Here is a 6,000-nt window from a genome sequence, read left to right as displayed (position 1 = left end):
CTCGGAGAAAGTTTGTACTTAGGCGATTCTGGATCGCAGCTAAGTTTTTTTTAAGACCGGAGTCTGCCAACGCGGAAGAATTTTGAATCTGCAAAAAATCAATCTGCTTTGTATTACTTCAATGATACTTGTTCTTTACATTGCTCCAGTCGGCGGTCACATGTAGAAGCGCTTCAGGAGATCTTCGTTCCATGCTCGTGGCTCGTCTGTTTCCCTGTCGAGGTTGTATAGTTGATATGCACCGTTGTTCAGCACCTTGGAGATTTTGAAGGGTCCTTCCCAGGCGGGAGCTAACTTGTGAGGTCTCTACTGATCCACTCGGAGCACCAGGTCGCCTGCTTGGAATGTACGACTCCTGACGTGTCGCGCGTGAAATCGCCGCAGATCTTGTTGATAAATGGTTGAGCGAGTCAGTGCCATCTCGCGCTCTTCTTCTAGAAGATCCACTCCGTCTTGCCTGGCTTGCTCTGCTTCGGCTTCGGAGAAGAGTTCGACTCATGGAGCGTTGTGAAGCAAGTCACTCGAAAGGACTGCCTCTGCTCCGTAAACGAGGAAGAACGGGGATCGCCCTGTAGATCTATTTGGGGTTGTGCGAAGACCCCACAGCACCGAAGGCAGCTCGGTGACCCATGCGCCGGCAGCATGTCCTACCTCTCGCAGGAGTCAAGGCTTCAACCCTTGAAGAATAAGTCCATTCGCCCGCTCTGCTTGCCCGTTTGTTTGGGGATGCGCCACACATGCAAAATCCACTCGGATACCTTGGCCTGTACATAAACCTTTGAATCTGTCCGAGTCAAAGTTTGTGCCATTGTCAGTGATTATGCTGTGCGGTACCCCGAATCTGGAGATGATGTCCCTGACAAACTTGATGGCCGTAAGGGCATCGAGTTTCTTGATGGGTTTGGCTTCAATCCACTTGGTGAACTTGTCGACTGCCACCAACAGATGAGTGAATCCTCCTTGGCCTGTCCTGAATGGACCGACTGTATCTAATCCCCACACTGCAAACGGCCAGACAAGAGGGATTGTCTTCAGCGCGGATGTTGGCTTGTGAGACTTGTTCGAGTAGAATTGACAGCCTTCGCATCGGTCAACCATTTCCTTCACCATTTCATTCACCTGCAACCAGAAGAAGCCAGCTCTGAATGCTTTGGCGACGATTGCCCTTGAGGAGGCATGATGACCGCAGGTTCCCAAGTGAATTTCTTCCAGGATTAGCTGTCCCTCCTCAAGGGAGATGCATCGTTGAAGAACGCCTGAAACACTTTCTTTGTACAACTGGCCATCAATGACGGTGAACGACTTCAACCTGCGGACGATCTGTCTGGCTTGGACTTCGTCTTCTGGTAATTCTTGCCTCAGGATGTACGCAATGAACGGCACAGTCCAATCGGGGATGATAGCAAGAATCTCCATGATCAGATCAACCACAGCGGGGACCTCGACTTCAGTCGGATCTGTCGAGCTCTTTGGTTGTACTGGTTCCTCTGTGAAGGGATCTTCTTTAACTAAGGGAAGGTGTAGGTGCTCGAGGCAGACGTCACTCGGGACTGGTCTCCGAGTGGATCCAAGTTTCGCCAATTCATCAGCTGCTTGGTTTTTCAATCGTGGAACATGGTGGAGTTCGAGACCTTCAAACTTTTTCTCGAGCTTCCTCACCGCGTTGCAGTATGTGGTCATGGTGGGGTTCCTTACGTCCCACTCCTTCATCACTTGATTGACCACCAAATCTGAATCGCCATAGACCATCAGGCGATGGACGCCGAGTGCGATGGCCATGCGCAATCCATAAAGGAGAGCTTCATACTCTGCCTCATTGCTGGAGGAATCGAAATGTATCTGCAACACATACTTGATCTTGTCACCCTTTGGCGATATGATCACAACGCCAGCGCCGGAGCCATTCCACATCTTGGACCCATCGAAGAACATTGTCCAATGAGCCGAGTAGATGTGAGTCGGTTGCTGTTGTTCTACCCACTCTGCTATGAAGTCAGCCAGAGCTTGAGACTTTATAGCTTTCTTGGCCTCGAACTTGATGTCGCAGTATAACATCTCCATTGCCCACTTCGCCACTCGGCCTGATGCATCCCAATTGTGGAGGATTTGCGACAACGGAGCATCAGAAACGACAGACACCGAGTGGTCTTGGAAATAATGAGCCACCTTCTTCGCAGTCATGTAAATCCCGTAAATAAGTTTTTGATAGTGGGGATACCTCTGCTTGGAAGGAGTCAGGACTTCGGAGACATAATACACTGGCCGCTGAACCTTGTATGCTTTGCCTTCTTCTTCGCGTTCGACTGTGAGAACAGTGTTGACGACTTGATTTGTAGCCGCGATGTACAGAAGAAGGGGTTCTTTACTGAGCGGAGTAGTAAGAACCGGCTGGGTGGAAAGTAGGACTTTGAGGTCGTCGAATGCGATTTGGGCTTCGTCTGTCCACTCGAAAGTATTTGATTTCTTCATGAGTCGGTACAGAGGTAGTGCCTTCTCGCCGAGTCGACTGATAAACCTGCTTAAAGCCGCTACGCAACCTGTGAGCCTTTGAACATCGTGTATTCTGACCGGGCGCTCCATTCGAACGATGGTCCCGATCTTTTCGGGGTTGACATCGATCCCTCGTTCGGAAACGAAGAAACCGAGTAACTTTCCGCTGGGAACACCGAATGAACACTTGGCCGGGTTAAGCTTGATATCGTACCTACGAAGGTTGGCGAATGTTTCTGCCAAGTCAGTCAGCGGGTCGGAACCTTTGCGTGACTTGACTACGATATCATCCATATACGCCTCCACATTTCGACCGATCTGGTCAAGGAGGCATTTTTGGATCATGTGCATAAAAGTTGCTCCTGCATTCTTTAAACCGAATGGCATAGTGATGTAGCAAAAGCACCCGAATGGGGTGATGAAGGATGTTTTTAATTCATCGGGTCCATACAGACGGATGTGATGATAGCCCGAGTATGCATCAAGGAATGACAGACGCTCGTAACCCGTAGTCGAATCGACAATTTGATCAATGCGGGGGAGCGGGAAATGGTCTTTCGGGCAGACCTTATTGAGATGCTTGAAGTCGATGCACATTCGGAGAGACTTGTCCTTCTTGGGCACCATGACAACATTGGCAAGCCACTCGGAGTGGTGTACCTCGCGAATGTAGTTGGTTGTCAAAAGCTTAGCCACCTCTTCTCCGATTGCCTTCCTCTTGTGCGCGGCGGACTGACGCAAGCGTTCTCGGACAGGCTGAGCAGCAGGATCCAAATACAGTCGGTGCTCAGCCAACTCCCTGGGTACACCTGGCATGTCAGCGGGCTTCCATGCAAAAATGTCCGAGTTCTCACGGAGGAATTGGATGAGCTCGGCTTCCTATTTTGGATCGAGGGTGGTGGAGATGTTCGTCGGGGCAGCGGTGTCATCCGTCGGGTGGATGCTGACCTTCTTCGTTTCTCCCGTCGACTGGAATGCGGACTCCAAAGCTGGCTTCTTCGAACGCATCAAGTCAGCGGGGTCGGCTGTCTTCTTGTACTCGTCGAGCTTGAGGACAGCCATCTGCTGATCGGCGATCCTCGAACCCTGCTGCAGACACTCTTCGGTCCGCTGTCGATTGCCTGTGACAGTGATCACACCTTTGGGACTTGGCATCTTCAGCTTCAGGTACACGTAACATGAACGGGCCATGAAACGCGCATACGTCGGATGGCCCAGAATCGCGTGGTATGCACTCTGGAAGTCCACCACCTCGAACGTCAGCTTTTCCTTGCGGAAGTTCTTGCCGGAGCCGAAGACGACGTCCAACGCGATTTGGCCGAGTGACTTGGCCTTTCGTCCAGGGACGACTCCGTGGAACTGCATGCTGCTCTTGCTAAGTTTGGACATTGGAATGCCCATCCCCTTGAGAGTGTCGGCGTACATGATGTTCAAGCCGCTGTCGCCGTCCATGAGGACTTTGCGCAGTCGGACTCCTTGCACCACCGGGTCGACGACCAGAGCTTGCCTCCCTGGGGTGGGCACGTGTGCTGGATGATCCGACTGGTCAAAGGTGATCGCAGTCTGAGACCATTTGAGGAACGTGGGCTTGGTTGGGGTGGCCATGTTCACCTCCCTGTTCACCAGCTTCAGTCGACTCTTGCTTTCCACGTCAGCAAAAATCATCAATGTTGCATGGACTTGGGGGAATGGATCCTCCTTGTCCTCCTCATCCTGTTCATTGTCCTTTTCACTCGGCTGCCCTTCGCCGAACCCCTGGATCCGGAGGCGACATTGCCGAGTGGTATGCTTCGGAAATATGGCGTTGGCTTCTTCATCCATCTTCGTGTGGATGGGACATGGCTGATCCAGGATGTGGTTTCCGAACTACTTCTTCTTGGGGGTGAACTGAGCCTTCCCCTTGCCCTTGAACTTGGCATTGGTAACGGCTGCGGCCTCTGCCTGCGGAGTGGACGGTGCTTTCTGCTTCTGCTTCCGAGTGTTGTTCCCATCTCCATCGGCGACTGCTTTATGCTTGCCGCTACGAATGTGATCCTCTTCTTCGCCATTGGCATAGCGTGCTGCTATCTCCATCATCTTGCTCATGGAGATGTCGCCTGTCCGACCGAACTTCAGGTACAGATCCCTGTACCGCACGCCTGCCTTGAAAGCGCGGACTGCTTGGTGCTCTTTGACGTTCTCCACCGTGTGGTAGAGGGTTCTCCAACACTGGATAAAGTCGCGTAGGGGCTCATTCTACTTCTGAACACAGTGCTGGAGTTCCACGAGACCAGCAGGGCGTTTGCACGTCCCTTCGAAGGTCCTGATGAAGACTCGGGCCAGATCTGCCCAGCTGTAGATGCTTGAAGGGGCTAACTGGTTCAGCCACGCCCGTGCCGAGCCGTCGAGCATCAGGGGGAGATGTTTCATGGCGACCTGGTCATCTCCGCCACCGATCTGGACTGCCACTCGGTAGTCGTCTAGCCACGTTTCTGGCTTGGATTCTCCTGTAAACTTGCTGATCCCCGTCGCCAATCGGAAGTTGGGAGGGATGTCAGCCGAACGGATGGCCCGACTAAAACACTCGGGACCAGAGAGGATGGTCCTGCTTCCACTCGGACGGTCTCTATCGTGACCATCACGGTGGGCTCGGCTCTTGTCGACCTTCCTCTGGGCAATGTATCCTCTTGCGTCGGGCCTTGGATCATAAGTGTCACCGACCGAACGCCGATCATCATGATGTCGGGGGTCGTAGGGCCCACCCCGTGAAGGGGTGCGTGAACGGCGACGATCTTCGGGATTCATGGAACGGCTGCCTCCTCTGTGTCGCTGATGAGAATCGAGGCTGAAAACTGACCGATGCGTGTTCGCGCGAACAGAACCGATGTGGATCCTATTGTGCGACTGGGAGACCGCCGAATTCTGTTGTTGCACCGTGTGCAACAGGGCACGAATCTGCTCGATCCCTCTGCCAGCCTCTGAATCAGTTGGCTGGAGGGAATCGGCTATCTTGGCGGCGGCAGCCAAGTTGAGGATGGGTGTGCGGAACACCTCCACGTTGCTCTGACGAGTGCGTCGACTGGCAGAACGGCGGGGCTGACGGCGAGCACCGGATGTCTCGCCGACCTCGTGCTCGTTCCGACCAGTTTGGCGGGGACTTTCATGGGAATTGGCCATGTGCACTTCGGCTGCAGGCCCGCGACCCACGTACTCGGAAGGTAACTCAGTCGGAACTGAGCCCGAGTGCTGGGACGGCGGCGCAACTACAACCGACTCGAGGACCGCCACTTGTGAAGACGCGTTCTGGCGCGCTTGGCGTGTTGCACCCAACGCTGGAGCCGCGGACGGCGAGACCGCTTGTTGTGGCGCGTGACGGGGGCGTAGATCGACATCGGATCCGACTGCTGGAGAAGAAGGATGCCGCAGGCGCCGGAACGGAAGTGCATAGCCCCGCGACTGGGGAGCGCCTCGACGTCGAGAGGCGCATCCCGAAGCCACGCCGAATCGTCGACGATGAAGGAGAGAGCGCCG

This window comes from Hordeum vulgare, chromosome 7H (genome assembly GCF_904849725.1).
Source record: "Hordeum vulgare subsp. vulgare chromosome 7H, MorexV3_pseudomolecules_assembly, whole genome shotgun sequence".
Lineage (NCBI taxonomy): Eukaryota > Viridiplantae > Streptophyta > Magnoliopsida > Poales > Poaceae > Hordeum > Hordeum vulgare.
The sequence above is the reverse complement of the archived record's forward strand: the minus strand, read 5'-3'. Positions refer to the sequence as shown.